The 16524-nt window shown below is 47.3% G+C and overlaps 1 protein-coding gene and 1 long non-coding RNA gene across 5 annotated transcripts in view; one reads left to right on the forward strand and one right to left on the reverse strand.

Moving 5' to 3' along the window:
* The window catches only part of LOC144144499 (uncharacterized), a 320680-nt gene that overhangs the window by 155975 nt on the left and 148181 nt on the right, over positions 1-16524 (forward strand). The window lies entirely within an intron of this gene.
* Positions 5783-8083, reverse strand: LOC144147001 (uncharacterized). The gene is made up of 3 exons (XR_013317793.1): positions 7395-8083; positions 6867-6953; positions 5783-6200 (listed from the first exon to the last, which is right to left on the reverse strand). It is a non-coding gene; the product is annotated as an uncharacterized LOC144147001 (long non-coding RNA).

A 16524-nucleotide genomic window follows, 5' to 3' on the forward strand; every position in this document is an offset into this window, starting at 1 on the left:
CTACTATATGTCCTGGCTTGCAGTTCTATCACCTGGCCGTAGAGAGTCAAGGTCAGCTTCTCCAGTTCATACTCTAATGTCGTCCGCATAGATGGCAAAGCGGGCAGGAGTGACAACTTCCATTGATTGATTGTAGGGTTTAACGCGCCGACGCAACGCAGGCGATGAGGCGCGCCGTAGTGGAGGGCTCCGGATTAATTTTGACCACCTGGGGATCTTTAACGTGCGCCGAAATCTCGAATACACGGGCGTTTTTGCTTTTCGCCTCCCTCAGAAAAGCAGCCGCCGCGGCCGGGAATCGAACCCGGGACCTCGTGCTCAGCAGCGCAACGCCTTAGCCACTGAGCCACCGCGGCGGGTAGTGACAACTTCCAGTGCTTTTGTCACTTTAGCCATGGCTAGATTAAACAGCACCGGTACCAAACCGGCAGCTTGAGGCACACCCCGATGTAAATATTTGGTAGACCATCCCCAACTCTTCGGAAGTGTTTTAAAGGCGGCAGGGGTGGGGGGTCAGACGATCGCTTATTACATCATTATTAGTAATACCAGAGTCCCTTAATAGGACTCTGGTAATACTAATAGTATTTGTTATTTGCTTATTATTCTTTTGTGGTTCTATAAATCGCAAATCGCTTTTTTTCGGTGTAGGAAATGATTCTTCAGTCTTCAGAGATGTCACCACCTCCCCCCGTTTTTTTCTAATTAAATATTTCACCAAACACCACTTCTTTTAAGTAACAGCTCGTTATACCCTTAGAAATACTACACAACATAATAACCAAGGCTACCATTTATTTGGTTAGCAATGAGCAATCGCATCCAGTGCGGATCATTCGAAATGCACTTGTAAACTCCCTCAAGCATGAACAATCGACATCGCGAACAAAACTATGGGAAGGAAATCACTTACGTCGGCTTACAGGAACGCCAAAACTCTAATGATAGTAATTTAACAGAAACAAGTTATTAAGAAGCGAAGAACCAAGGCGAATGGGGAATTAAATACTGATTTACCTCGGCAGACCGAAGAGCTGTGTTCTGGGAGAATGATTCGATTGCATTGAGCTCTCCTCCTCGGATTCCTCAAGCCAGTTGTTTTGTTTTGCTTTAGGGCCTAGAATTGTCTTCAGGACTAGGGGGGGGGGGGGGGGGAGGGGTGAAACTCTTTTTTTTGTCAACATAAAGAGCTCTTTCCTCCCCAATCCCTTACGTGGAGCCGCGGGTCGGTTTCCAGTCACTACGCGAGCCATCTTACAGGTCGGCTTTGTAGGAAAGCTCGTACCGAGTTTTGAGCTTTTGTACTAGGATACGCCTTACAAACCCTCCTGTGCGGCTGCATGAGCTGCCTCATTTCTTGGTGAAGAGGCCCCTACAACCAGTTACCCAGTCGATGCGAGTGTCCGCGGTGCTCTTGGGAGTGCGGTTACCTGAATAATGATATTGTATAAAGCGGGTGAAGGCCGTTGGGATTATTTGTTGCTTCTGGCGCTTAATTTGGGTCAGTAGTTGCGCTGGGTGGTGAAACATGAGAAAATTAACATGGCTGATCGCCTAAAGTTTAGCTTCAGTTGGAGTGACACTTGGATTATAATGCATTTGGACGCCATGAATCGAAGGTGGGTCGATGGACCCTTAGGCTGTACTTACAACAAATGGAGTGAGACCGGTACCAGTATGTACTACATCGATTTCTTGTATTTCGTTGGTTCTGTTAAGTGCGACAATTCGATCGATGCGAGTATGGCGGGAGCTGTGAGATTTGGGGGCTTGAAAACACACAAATGGTGGGCTGTGTGCGATAGCAAGGGTGTAAATCAGCTGAGGAAAGCCCAAGCCCTGATCTGATTTTTTTTTTGTTGAGTAAGGGGACGTTTGACGGCAGATTCTAATGTCCTTGTACAATATTCTCCAGCGGAGGGACTGGTACAGCAGCGCGTATTTTAGTGAGGCGGGTATACGTTTAGGGACGTCTCTGATTGTGTGTCGAGTGTCTCGGTGTAAATACGCCGGTGTGAGCAGTTCCGCAGCATGGTTGTTACCCCCCCCCCCTACCCCCCTTGAATTCTGATATTTAATTGGAACTTATTCTTGCCGGAAGCGAATGCCTTACGCAAAGGAAATCAAGAAAAAGGCTGAAAATCTCTCGGCATCCTGTTGTTCCGCAGAATGTGTCACCTGTTACAAAGGCGGAAATACATTATTAGTGTTCAACAACATGGCGTGGGATGAAATTTTGTTGCACAATGAATGAAAACTTGATGTGTGGAAGCAACCACGATAAAATTGAGTAGTTTCGCTAATGTAAATGCAATTGGTAGCGTTTGACCGGGAGAAGTGCAACTTGGTTATTCTCGGTTATTTGTTCTTTTCTTTGTTCTAAAGATGGTTTCAACTCTACTTCGAGGCCAATGGACGCACGTTGAGCTTGGCGTCGTTTTCGCTGTTGAGCGGCTCGACGACCGCGACGCCGAGCATCGGTATCGATCCAAGTACTTGGCGATGTAGGCGACACACTGCACAAACACGAGCGGATAAACCCGCGTAAGCCGGAACCCGCCTTACATACACTCACCTTCTCTCCACATTGCCGTACCCTGTGCACCCTGTGCAGCTACTGGGCTCTACATCGGCACATACAACAACCGCTGTGGCTATGCATGGCCACTGATCCAGCCGCTCCTAGTTTCGAAGTATAGTCGCAGTGCTGAGTATATAAAGGGACTACGGCGGAGGGATGAACGGTGGCAGCCGACGAGCTAGGAATGCTGCCAACGGGCTTCGCCTACAATGCTCTTCTTGCCCGCGCGGTATTCTTTCGCGCTGTGACCTTGATAGGCGGCCTTCACAACTACACACGCGACGTTATGATTTGGCCCTCCCGCGCTAAAACGGCAAGTGCCTGTGGAATATCGGAAAAACAAGGAAGGAAGGAAGGGTGTAGAAGGAAGGCGGGAAAGTTAACCTGGCTAGAGCCTAGTTTGCTATCCTGCATGTGGGAAAGGGTACATAGGCAAAAAAATAGAAAGGAGAGAATGAAGAAAAGCTTGAGCAGACAGGTATGCCCAGCGCTGAAGAACTAAACGTTCAAGTTCAGTGATTGCCACTGGAGGCTTTCAGTCTATAGTCTGGAGTTTAGGTTCGTCACCCGTAGAAAGTGTAAAAGTTCCCTAGTCGCCTTCTGAGCGGATGACAGAGAAGGCCAGTGACACATAATATTCTCCTCCGAAAATGGCCGTCGAGAGTCCAGGTTCTTCAGTGCTGACCATAGCTTCTTTCTTTCAGGATAGTAGTGTGGGCACTCGCATAAAACATGGAGTATCATCTCCGGCGTGCCGCACATTTCGCACTCCTCACTTGCTGCCATTCCTATTGTGTATGAATAAGCATCTGTGAATGCCACCCCCAGCCAGAGACGGCAAAGAAGAGTTGCGGTAGACCGTGGGAGGCTTAGTGGAAGGGGACGTTGCAAATGCGGGTCAAGGGCACCAATAAGTGCACATGTGAGCTCTTCTGTTGACCGTTGAGAGATTGTTTTTTTTTCCGGCCAAGTATGCGGAGGGCCCTTGCTGTGTCCGTCCTAGACAATGGAATGAGTACAGTCATCGCTGTTTGATGCACCAACCGGGCGGCAGCGTCCGCACTATCGATCGTTGCCGACAATGCTGCAGTGATTGGGAAACCGCTGCAGGGTGACATCATGGTCCACCTGGGCAGAAAGGTCGTACACCATTCTTATTTCTGTCAGCAGCTGTTCGTGAGGTCCCCGGCACAGGGCTGACTGGAGTGACTGCAAGTGCATGCTCCGAATCACAGAAGATAGCCCGTCTCTGGCATGAACTTTGCTCGATGGTGCGAAGAGTGCTACGGATGGCCGTAAGTTCTGTAGCCGTAGAGGTTGTGGGACTGGCTATCTTGAATTTGCTGGACAGTGACATTCGTGGTATAATAACAGCGCCGGCAGAACCCGACAATGTTAGAGAGCCATCTGTGTATGGTATATGGGTTCGGTCAATGTATGTCTCGTGCAGGTACGTCAAAGTTAACTGACCCAGAAAAGACAAGGACTGGATGCGACAGCTTTCTGACGAGAGACATGGACTTATTTTCGTCTACAAGGCCATGAGTTCGTGTGTTTTCGTGTACTGATCATTCTATAGTTCAGTACTATTCACCACTTGTTACGGAGTTAGGAGAGTGGCGCGTATCGCAATGCACTTGCAGTGTCGGAGTTTTTTAAGGGCTAGGCAAAAACAAGTATACTTCCAGATAGTGCATAGGTGGACGTGATGTTCGACGGGAATAACGCAGAGCAGACGCGGTGGAGGGGACAGGTCGTTTGTGTACGTGAAATTCCTTCTCTAACACCCTCCCTCTTCTTTTCAATCAACGGCGCACACTTGACAGCGGACTACACTCTAAGCTGGGTAACCCTTAATAGAGGTATACATTTTCGAATTTTTGTAACCTATAATTTATAAGGTACAAATGTAACCTATATCTTCGTAACCCTTATATACGTATACACGTAAGGGTTACTCAGTTATCGGTTACTTTCCCGCTTTCAGCATGTATACCTTTATATAAGTTACATCTACCGCCGTCCAAGGTCACACACCTGGAAAGTGTCATGTTGCGCGCCAGGCGCGCTTTCGCCGGCGCCGCTGCGGCGACGCCCCAAAGGCGCCTTTCCCGCGTGGTAAACAAATATCGCGTTAGTGGAAGACGATATGTGCGACCATGCTGTCCATTGCGCCGTCTAAACTTTTGCGTAGGGTGTCTTTTGTCCGTCCCTTGAACAAACTGCCGGCCACACTGCTGCGGCTAAAAGAGAGGTTACTTTTATAATTCCTAAAATTGCGGTACTGAAAAGCTGGAAAATGTTGTCTTAATATATATGCATTGCATTACCTGTTCGATAATCGTTACCAAGGTTGTCACCCAAATATCTTTGTGAGTATTGGCAACGCTTAAGTCTTATAAACAGGCATAACTAAATTTAATGTTCGCATCAGCTTAGTGCCGTTTAAGAAACCAGAATCAAACATGCATGATAGGTCTTTTAATAAATTGCGGGTATGAATTTTAGCTTTAGTTAAACAACATTAGGCTTTAGTGAAACCAAGCTTTAGTGGAAACATGCACTTGATAGCATACTTCAAAAGGACGCCAAAGTTATAACATACCCTTAAGCCCAAAATTCTTGTCTGACAACTTAGGCCATGATTATCAAAAGAGAATTGCAGTACATGCACACATATTTGCGCATTTAACAGGAGCACATTTTAAAAAGTTTGGCATCAGTAGTTTTGAACATTCACATTTATTATTATGAAACACCTGTGGGCTATTTATTAAAAAGCAAAGCTGCGAACCACCGTAATGTAATTATCGTTCCTTAATGAATATTAGACGAGTGCGGATTCCTGGGCGAACTGGTGTTTCCTATATTGCTTTAGACTTCCAAGTAAAACTCGGTTTATTCATATATCCTTATTTAACCTATTTAATAAATGTTACGTGAACAGCTTCACAAACATGGCCAAATATACAGATTCTTTACCTCAATATTTGATGTATGCAAAGTATTTCAAATTGTTTGGTACTGCAATTGAACAATTTCAGACGAATTCGAGTTTGAGCTACATATATAAGATGGTTCTCAGAGGTGCACTTTCCCAGTACAGCGTTATTGTCATGGTTCCCCACAGAAAAAACACAGAATGTGGGAAAGTAGAAAGAACATTTATTACAAATTCACTGTTTATACAAAGAAGTGTTTATGGCTATGTTCCCTGCATTCTCTGTTTCACTGAGAGTCTAATATTACACTGGAATTCACTTGTCTTTACGAATCCATCTTTACACTTCCCTCTTAGGTACCTCTTTACAGTTCCACCTGAGTTGTGATTCCCACGCCAAGTTATGGTTTTTTATGCAGCACTAACAACTTTCTAGGCCAATTGCAATCTGTCTTTTGGACAAACTTTAAATGGGATCTATAATTTCCTGCATGAAAAAAGGCGCTTGGAAACATTCAGAGATAAGCTTCGCAATTTACGTAGTACACAAGCAGGCACAAAATCAGGGCACGCTGAAGATTTCCCCGAGGTCATCTGAATGACTTGTTCCCTGCTGCCGCAGATGGAGGTATACATGTGAGGGGCCGTCACTTGGATTTCCCCACCTTGAAGAGCCATCTACAGAAAATTTCAGAAAAAGAACAAAATCCAGTGTACCATAAGCCCCTCAACCAAATCACAGGCATGTGAAGTACGAAAACTATATTGCACGAAAATGAAGACGGAGACCAGAGAATGAAATGAAAGGCCACATCAGAGAAGGAGTGATCTAGGGCCTTTCAAATAATTTCACATCATTTCAGTAATCGTTACACAGAGTAATTTGGCCTCATTGTTCACAACAACGCGAAGCCACTATAGTCATATCGGCCAACCTTCCCGAATTTTAATCGTGCCGTGTTCCTGTTTATCTCGCGAAATGTTTCTGCATGCTCACCCAGAACAGGCAGAAACTTTGGGCTACGAGATAAACTGACATACGTTTGCAAAAGAGAAAGCAAAAACATTTCCGCACCTTCATGTGGAATCACTACTACACGCAACAGAGGGAACGTCGCCCTAAACCCAGGAAACGTGCTTTCACGATGCTGACGCCGTCTGCGTCACATTTTTCGCTGTACTTAAACATCTGCCTCCGCCCCCCCCCCCCCCCCCCCTTGTACTGGCAGTTTCATTTTGAACGAGGGTCCCACGTGGAAGCCGAAACGTTTTTCACTTCAGTAAGGTGTTCTTCTACCGGTGGTTTCTTCCTCGGCTATTCGTAAAAAGGAATCGACAACTTACATTTTTTCTTCGTTGAAATGTGTTGTGGGATAGGATACATCTAGAACTTGCACCGATCTTCAAGTGGCATTCCCGGGAGGTCTGTACCTGTAATGAATCAAAGGGTTACTTGGGTTAAAATTTAATAGGCTTTAGAGCTGGGCAGTTGGTATACATTCATAATGAAAGAAGACCCCAAACTTGACAAGACGAAGAAAAGAACACAGCACAAGCCCTCACTAACAACTGGAGCTTTCTTAAAGAGCTCTTTTCGAAAAAGAGTTCTTGTTGGCTCTGCAAAAACTGAAAAACTACAAAGCTCCATGCTGGGGAAATCGTTATGTGAATTCATAAAGTTCATGTAGTAACGAACTGATAGAAAGAGTCATTAAACATGAGGCGAAATAAGATACGAAATATAACATCATAACATTTGAAGTAAGGCCTCGCATTTTTACAAGTGAATCATACTTTTGTCTGCGCAGGCCTGGGTGCCATCTTTACAAAGAATATTTGAATGAATGAGTTTTAGTTATTGCATTTTCATACCGTTGTTTCCACGGAAATCAGACTGCATTTCAAGTTGTCTCATGTGCAGGGGAGTTCTGGTTGTCAGCTCAAGGAACACTGCCTGCAAGAAAAACAATAGTGCTCATAAGTCATAGCATAGGTAGCCAGATGCAACCACACTTTTCCAACAGCCAGGAACCGATGAGGGTGCAGCACCCATTTTTACACCTGCACTTGTCTCTGTGTAATTCGTCACAATTTCTGTATCATCAAAAAACAACAACAATCAAGCAGCCTGCATGCTGGCTCATACATACCACCATTCTGTAAATCGCTTTACTGCACTACACTAGTATAACGCGAGACAACCATTTGCCCTGCAATACCACGCGAATAAATAAACGACTGATTTGTGCGAATGGGAATAATAAACCCACTTAACATGGTGACAATGCCCCGCTACCTCAAAATGACTAACACCAAATTTACCCACTCAAGGAAAAGAATGACAAAAATGAAGAATGTTGTAGATATAAAAACTTTTTATTCTGCGGTAAGGCAAACTTTCACAAAAAAAGAGGCTTGCGCTGGACAGAAGTGAGTTTAGAAATTTCGGGCAGCATTTAGTGGACTACTTTTCTGCAGCACACACCTTGTGTTTATCCGGATGTATTACTACAAGACCAATAAACTAGACACCATTCCGAATATATGCAGCGAGAAAAATGAATATTTCCCGATGGCTGAAACAAAATGATAATACCCAGAGAATAGCGCGATAATATAAGACTTTGTTGGGAAAAAAGTGCGGCCGATGCAGCCAACAGCGTAAACAAAACGCTCAACACATGACGAAGGCGCGCAGAGCAGAAAGCAGGCCACGAGCGCCGTTATCTGTTATAATGTACGGGCTTTCACGATCGTCCGCTCTAATCTGACGCAGCGAACGCAAGCCCGTGATTTCATTCAATTGCCGTCGCGGGCAACAGAAAACGTCCAGCGAAGCAACCAGTCGGGTAACGAAAATCCCTCTCGAATGCTGCAATTTCAAATTGAAAAGCCCCCAGCGAAAAGATACATCCGATGAAAACACGGAAACCGTTACGGGAGTATACTCACCGAGTTCGCTTTAACTGGCGCCGGGGCATCGGTCCAACATGCGAACTTGACGCTGGTCGTAGAAGAACGGGCCGTGTAGCGCTGCCAGTCACAAATGGGCTCGCCGCAGCCTCCGCGACTCACGCCGACAAATAAGTCTTGTAACAGCCATCCTCGCTTCATGGTAGGGGTATCACAGCGGTAAAAAGGCTCGAGTGGCGCGAAAACGCGGCCACCGGACCTGCGGGCGCCGCCATTTCTCTATATCCCGTCATGCAACAGAGAAATCAACGGCCGCCTGGAGAGAAGGCGCGACGAGCATCTCTTATAGGTTACAGGGCGTTTTATAGGTTACAACGTAAAGGTTACATGACAGATTTTGTTTATGTAACCTATAAATCATTAATGTAACCTATAAACCGCTTTTAACTTCCCGCTTGTAACCCTTAGAATGGACTGGGATGAAGAAAACATCAAAATGGATCCATTGTAACCTTTATTTTATAGGTTACATCCCTTTAGAAGTTACATTATGGGTTACCAGGATTAGAGTGTACCTACAAATTTTCATATGCGACGCATTTAAAATGCAATGTCAGCCCGTGGTCGGGGTCGCCAGGCCTCTCGTCAGCGCGAATTCCATTCTTTAGATAGGTACGATTGTCTCAGTGCCCCCTGCTGGGCGTTTCGAAGCAATAAAATCAAGCGAGTAGGTGAGCCACACGATATTGGCGGTGAGCGCGACCACGGGCGGCGCTGCGGAGCGCGCCTCCGTGACGTCGGCTTAGGGATTCTCGCATTTGTCGTCTGCTTCACTCGGGCTCGCTCTCTATGCTGTTTCTTTGCGCGTGGTTGAGATTTTGTGCTTGTCCGCAGCAGATCTCGCGAATGCGCAACTTTTTTTTCGTAACAAAAGACTTACAATAGCGTAAACTAGCTCAAGGCGTGATTTTAAGTATAGTTTTTGATACCGCTCCGGAAAAAAACATTGCCGGCGTCGCCCATGCATTGCTGCGAAGCTGGTCCTGTGCGGAGCGCGAAGAGTCGGAGCTAGGCGTCCGCCTCTGTGTTTAGCAGTCTTTCGAACAAAGGTAACAGCCGCAGGCTGACAACCGACAACAGCGAAAATGGAAGACCAAAACAAATTCCAGGCCTTCGGGGCTGTCGGCTTTGGCAGAAGGCATTACGATTCCAGCTAATCGCATGTAAGGTAAAACAGATTTGGCAACCTTGCATAACACTCGAAACTATTGTATCAAGTCACTTTACGTTGTCACGGCATGAAAGTGTGCCGACATGCACTATGGGGCACAAATAATGTAGGTTGATTTCCAAATAACCTGCTGTGTGTATAGGCGCGTGCTGGTTTTCTACCTGGCTTCTAACCAGTATGCAGGCTTATTGAGCAAAACGAGTAACCTGTAAGACAAACATACAGTAAGACTATGTTTTTTTCATATTTGGAGGGATATTTTGGTACATTTGCCACAACCACATCATCCCAATATTCAGACAGGCATTATAGTAAAACTGCACTGAAGAGGGGGAGGACCAGGAGGAGGAGAAAACAGTAAAATCGAGCTGGTTAGTGGGCAGGCTCCTCAGTCCAAGACGAGAGAGTAAGATTCATTCTTCAATTCACCGAACGCCATCCCGAGTAGGCCAGGACTTGTTCTTTGCGACTGAAGGGGTTGGAAAACAATAAAGAGCTGTCTGGACATATTCATTGTTTTCGAATTGTGTTATACTGAAAATTGGCATGTATACTATTTATTGCGTTAGTTAGCAAGTATATCAAGTTTTCAACACCGTAATCATGTCAGAACTTTTCGGGTTGAGATTGAGTTCGTTACGATATCGATGGTTGGATAGAAATTAGGTGCACAAAAGCCGCCTTCGAGTACGGTGGACAACGTTATCTGCGCCGTAGCACAGATCTTATTGCATTGAATATTCACACGAACTTTGTGAGCCTCGCAAACATCCCCAAACCTCCTAGGACGTTTAGGACGGTGCGTTGGGCACAGAAAAAAAAAAGTTCATCTAACAACAACGAAAGAAAGAGAAAACACCCGTTTTATTCAGCTGCTGTGCGACCCGCTGCTTGATGCGTAGCATTAGACTCTTGAGTCTTCATAAGAGCATCTCAGAAATAGTTAAGGGAAGCCTACGCATTTTGATTACTTATCGAGGAGCTCTGAGCGCTGAAACTCGCAAATATGCTAGATAGGACGAGGGCGAGTTACCTCTGAGCGATGCTCTGTGAAAGTCGTTCTCTCTCTCCTCGTGTGTTGTAAAATTGTGCGGGACAAAGCGTGAAATTATTCAGAGCCGTCAGAATCTGATTGAAAACACGCTTTTTAAAGCACTAAAGCATCAAAGCGGGGCGATTTCTAGCAAAGGCACTGCTGTCAGTCAGAACCGGACGACCGCGGAGCGGGTGTAGCAGCGCTGCGAATGTAGCAGACGACAGCGGAGCGGGTCCCTAAGCTGACGTCAGATACAGGGGGCGCCACTCAAACATCTCACCGCCAATAGACTCAACCCAGGTGGAAAGTACAAACACAGTTTTAGTGAAATGAGTTAACTTTCTCCTCTCGGTTTTACTTCTCCGCGATCGCGGCTGCTGCAGGCAACAAGGCCCGTGCTCCCGCCGTATTCTTCTATGTCCGACGCCCCCTTCCCCTCTGCACCTAGGCGGCGGCAGAAGAATGGAAGCAATCGGCTCAAAATACTGATCAAGACTCCGGCGTCGTGGCGCAGGTGCCGCAGGCGTGGCGCGCGATACTGCGCCTCGCGTTCCCCTTCGCGGTCTGTCACCCACAGCGCCCGGGAACACGTCAAGGGCTCCTCGGAGGCGGAGCCACTTCGGCATCCTCGCGGCGGATAACCGAGTTTCGGAAGAGGGTAGACGTCGCACGCGAGCGGAGGCAATGTAGCGTACCGGTCGCGTGTTCTCGCGGGTGGGGGCAGGGGGAAGGGGCGAGGTGACATTTGTCCCTCACTGATTGCGAGCCCCGTAAACAGAAATGACGACGTGCGCGAGGGGTTTAAATTATGCACGGCCCGCGAGGGAGGCGCGCGCGCCCTACCCGCTGTCGCCGGCCCGCGCCGCGCGTCGGCCCGGGCCGTAAATCAGGGCGACGCACACCTGCGACGCAGCTGCTGCCGCCCGGGACGCTGCTCGCTGCACGGCCGCACGTGTGCACCGCGTCGTCCCCCCGGCGACAGCCGCGCACACCTCCGCATTGCGGCGACGGAGACCTTCGCTAGAGGAAGAAGACCCACTTGGAAACAGCGCGCGAAGTTCGGATGTTTTCCGATTCGATGGCATCCAGAACCTCGTCGGCCGAATTCCGTCTGGAAAGTTTGTAAAGAACCTGAGCTTTATAATTAGAATGTGCAGCCCGAGTGATACCAAGATACCAAGCTTTTTCTTCAGGACATCGAGCGCCGAGGAGAAGGCCCAGTAACTCTGCAGATTATTCTAGTACCATCAACCTGCATTTCGAAGTAGCGCAAAGCTCTGAAAGCAATGCGAAAATTTCGGCATGTTGAACCACAGCGCAAGCGAAAAGACACGGACGAAAGCAAGAGGACGAACAAAGCGCTGACGAACAGCGCTCTGTACGTCATCTTGCTTTCGTCCGTGTATTTTCGCTTGCGCTGTGGTTCAACGAAAAGCTCTGAAAAGTTCATCCTCCTTTTAAATCCTTTTAAGAATTCCGTGTCCCCCCCTTCTTCCTCCCCCCCCCAAAGAAAAAAAGAAAAATAAAGTGTGGAACAATACCCGCTCCAGCAAGTCTATGAGAGGTTTAAAGTCAATGTAAAATAAATTTACGGGGTTAGAAGCCAATTTTTTAAAAAGAAAATCCAATGTGCAAGGTAAAAAAAAACACTACTTTTCACATTTCACGCTGTGGTTCAACGACAGGCTCTGAAAAGTTCTTTGCCCTATTTGGATGACGTTGGCCCCCATTTCGAAATTGTAATGCAAGCTAAAAAGTAGCCTGCCATCGTACGCCAAGCCCACGCCAAAGTTTTTCCTTTCCTTTCTGCCCATTTGCTTCCAGGGCCTCTTTCCTAGTGTATTTAGTGGCTCCACTATTTCACTGCACACCCAACACTCAAGAGAAGGATGTTGCCGATTGTAAACGCCGGCAAAGATCTGCCTTTCAATAAAGACCTCTCTCTCTCTCTCTCTCTCTCTCTCTCTCTCTCTCTCTCTCTCTCTCTCTCTCTCTCTCTCTCTCTCTCTCTCTCTCTCTCTCTCTCTCTCTCTCTCTCTCTCTCTCTCTCTCTCTCTCTCTCTCTCTCTCTCTCTCTCTCTCTCTCTCTCTCTCAGTAACATACTAACCCGCACGCACCGTGTACCCCACGTTGAACGAAGCCCTTCGGCAGCGTTGAAGGAGCCTTTTAGGGGTTACGAGATGGTGACAGAGTTCCTTCCTCGATCGGGGCATGCTCCACGGTTTCGAACTGTCCGTAAACTGCCGGATAGCACTGCCCTTTTGACTGTTTTCCTCACGAACTAGCCTTTACGGTAATATGACCGCCGTTCGATTAGATTTGTGTATTTGTCTTACCCGTCTCTTCAAACTCAGTTATTGCCTGTTTACGGTAAGAGAGAGAAAGAGAGAGAGAGAGAGAGAGAGAGAGAGAGAGAGAGAGAGAGAGAGAGAGAGAGAGAGAGAGAGAGAGAGAGAGAGAGAGAGAGAGAGAGAGAGAGCAGAAGGATGAAGCTGTGGAGATCCTCACGGTTATCTTTAAGGTTTCCAGTGTCGTTCTCTTCTACGAGAGAACGACACTGAAAACCAGGGCACGAGAAAGCAAAAGAGAGTAAGCGACGAAAAAGAACACCAAATAAAACGAAGTGACACCAAACACTTCGGACGTCAGTACATAAAATATTTGATTAACTGCGAATGAGTTTTTCTGAATGTAAGTGCCCAAACCCTTTCTCCATTGGTCGTCAAAAAATTACATACTCCGAATGCGTTATCTGTCTCCACGTTTTAAACATCTGTCAGCATTTTGTGGATTTAAATTTCTCGTACGACCTTTCTAGATATGTTTGAGGTTGCTGAAAATGCTGTGCAGGATGCAAGGACACGCTACATTCAATTAAAACCGCATGAAGAAATGTTGTCGTTTGAGAAATATACTTTTCCCCATACATCCGCAACGCTCATGCCAACGCCTCGTTCATCTTCACGTGTGGACAGAAGTGGTGCCATTTATCATCTACATAGTGAAGAAAGACGTTAAGGTGCAGCCCCACGTGCACATCTGCGTCCGTCATGGGGGACTCAGAGCACCGCGCAAAAGACCTCAAAGCATGGACAAACTCATAAACGAGCCATATACGTTGCCATGGGAGCGGATAGCGAAACCGGCTAAGTGGCGCAGAATTATTTAGCATTAGCGTGAGCGCGGAAAATCCAAACCGGTGACCAGCAAAGAGCACTGGCAGCCAGGGAAGCTTAAATCGCGATCATGCAGGTTTCGGTGGGATGTCGTACGTTTTAGCGTGTGTTTTACTACAATGTCTTTCGGTGATATTCTTAACGCGGTACGCATTACCGAACCCTTCTTAGTTGTAACGGCATTCACGGAACAACAAAAATTGTGCTTGCCCGGCATGCAGCGGGTTCTTGCGGTAAAGTACACTGCCGAAGGTATATGCAGTATATGCTGACCGCGACTACAGCTTTAATCAAATATATTTTTTGGTCTGAATCACGTAGTACGTATTCTGAGAAGGCTTACGAAGTGTAGCCTATGTGGGCCATCGGAATTGTCGACTACCAAGTGATCGGTTTGCCTCTGCTGGAATACCATGCACCCAGCGGGAGGTCACCGTAGTAGAGGCGTTCAGGGCAGGGACGTAGCCAGAGGTGGGTTTTGGGGGTTCGAACCCATCCCGAAATTTATTCCAGGTAGTCGTAAGCGAGAACTAGGGTTCCATTCGACAAAACTCCTAAACTTCGCATAACCCATAACCCCATCTGAAAAAAAAGTCTGGCTACGGCCTTAGTCCAGGGTATACGTTCGAGGTATGCGAGTTAATAATGGCCGTATCATTGAATATTGCACGGCCGCCATGGTGCAACGGTGCGGAACCAACGAAGATGTGACGCGGGTCGTGAGACATTGCGTAAAGCATGTGCGCGCCACCTGAAACGCAGCGAGTACGGAATCAAAACCTTAGGTATAAACCCAGCTGAAAGCCCGAGGACACATAAGCTTTTCTTAAATTGGAAATAAAACAAAGCACAACTCTGGCCAGTTTCAATGAACTAGTTATTGATAGCACACCAATACAGTCATGAACAATCCTTCTTGGCAACAACAAAAAAAAACACAATAAATTTTAAACTACTTTTCAAATTTCCCACTACAGTTACGTAATATGGGCACATGTGACGTAATATGGGGCAACGCTGAAAAAATAGTTATAAGTGTTTTACCTGCACGTTAGCATTCAAATTTTGCGATCAAACGGAACTAGAGACCCACTACAGTTGCCGTCGTGTTTCATGGCGGTCGCTTTCATCGGCTGCCGCCAATCGCACCAACAAAATTCCGTGACGTCATGCAGACGTCACAAAGTAGCTGCTGAGTCGGCACTGCATAGTCTGTTTCCTTCAATATCTAGATTATTTGCCCGAAGTTTGCGTTAAAATTCGTATCAGTGTCATTAGGAAAAGGCACCCTCTTTGATGGCCATAATCTGTATTTTGTCTTCATGGCCCCTTTAAGGGCTCTGAATGCACAAGAATGAATGTCCATGCGAATGCCTGAGACGCTCTCTAAGGGCTTCGCCCTTTTGCCACTTGACACAACTTGCTTTGATATCCGCTTCAGCCTTACGCTTTCGAATTGCTTTGGTCTGCCTCATGCGCGTTGCGTCGCTGCTCGTTTCTGCCGCCATGTGATGGGAGAGTTGACGACGACGGGGATGGATTTCGCTGCCTGTCTTTTCGCTAGCTTGGCTGCATTCTTCCTCTCCCTTACTTCACCTGCGGTGTACTGATGGGGGCCTCCACTTTTCTATACTGCCGAGAGCAAGTTCAGGCTATGGAACGCTTCGTGCTATAAAGCGCTTCAAAGACACGTTATCTAGAAGCCGTTTCGCGGTTACAGACGCCGACACGAATCCAGCGCCTAATTTTTTGCTCGATTGGCCATTGCATGCTTTGACATTAAAACAAGATTGCCAGCTAGTGCTGCGTTATATTCGCCGTGAGTTGCAGACACCTTTTTGATGCACAGCGGGTGCTTTACTTGGCGCTCCATCGTGTCACTCCGCCATTTCCTTTTCCCCCTAGTTCATTTAGCACGTTCGCGATGTAGTTCCGTAAACGGCCGTTTATTTGTGGTTGAAATATTTTCTTCCGTTTTTTTTTTTTTTGCTGTCCTCAAATGCCGGAATATGGTAACCTCGTAGATAAGGGTAATAGACAACCGGCAGCGCACACATGCAACGGCTGGAAAGGAAGATATTATTTCGGGTTTACTTCTGCGCATTGTTCATCACGGCAATAGTGCCACCAGCACTCTCTCCGTATAGACAAGCGACACCAGCTGCTTGCGTTGAGCGCCGTTCAATTTCGTGCGGCAGATGATTGACTCGTTCATCAGTGACGGCTGGTGGTACACCGATGTCAGGGAAAAGTGCGTGTTTTCGCAACGTTGGGGGGACGCCTCGAACGGATCTCTCGCTAGCGGCCTGGTCTGCATTGCAGATGGCGCCTCGCAGGCGAAGCTCTTCCCGGAAACGCGGGGACATTGGCTGTCACGTGGCCGCATTGATCGGCCTGGCTCCGCCTCGGACTGGGCCAGTGTCTTGGAAGACGCGGTTGGCGTCGAGTGTCACGTGACCATACGGGTGGGGAAGAAGGCCTAGGTCTCGCGAGTGCTGCGCATGCTACGGTGGTCCTGCGCCGCGCATATCGGCGTCGTGCGGCGGAGCTCCCGATGCGCGGTCGCCGGTGAGCTGGGCCTGACTTTGACGGATGCTGCGAGAAATGGCCGCGTCGCGCGCAGCTGGGTGGCTTCAGTGGGGGCG

The sequence above is a fragment of the Haemaphysalis longicornis genome, unplaced genomic scaffold (assembly GCF_048455015.1).
Source record: "Haemaphysalis longicornis isolate Haplotype H1 unplaced genomic scaffold, Haemaphysalis longicornis Haplotype H1 scaffold_7, whole genome shotgun sequence".
Classification (NCBI taxonomy): domain Eukaryota; kingdom Metazoa; phylum Arthropoda; class Arachnida; order Ixodida; family Ixodidae; genus Haemaphysalis; species Haemaphysalis longicornis.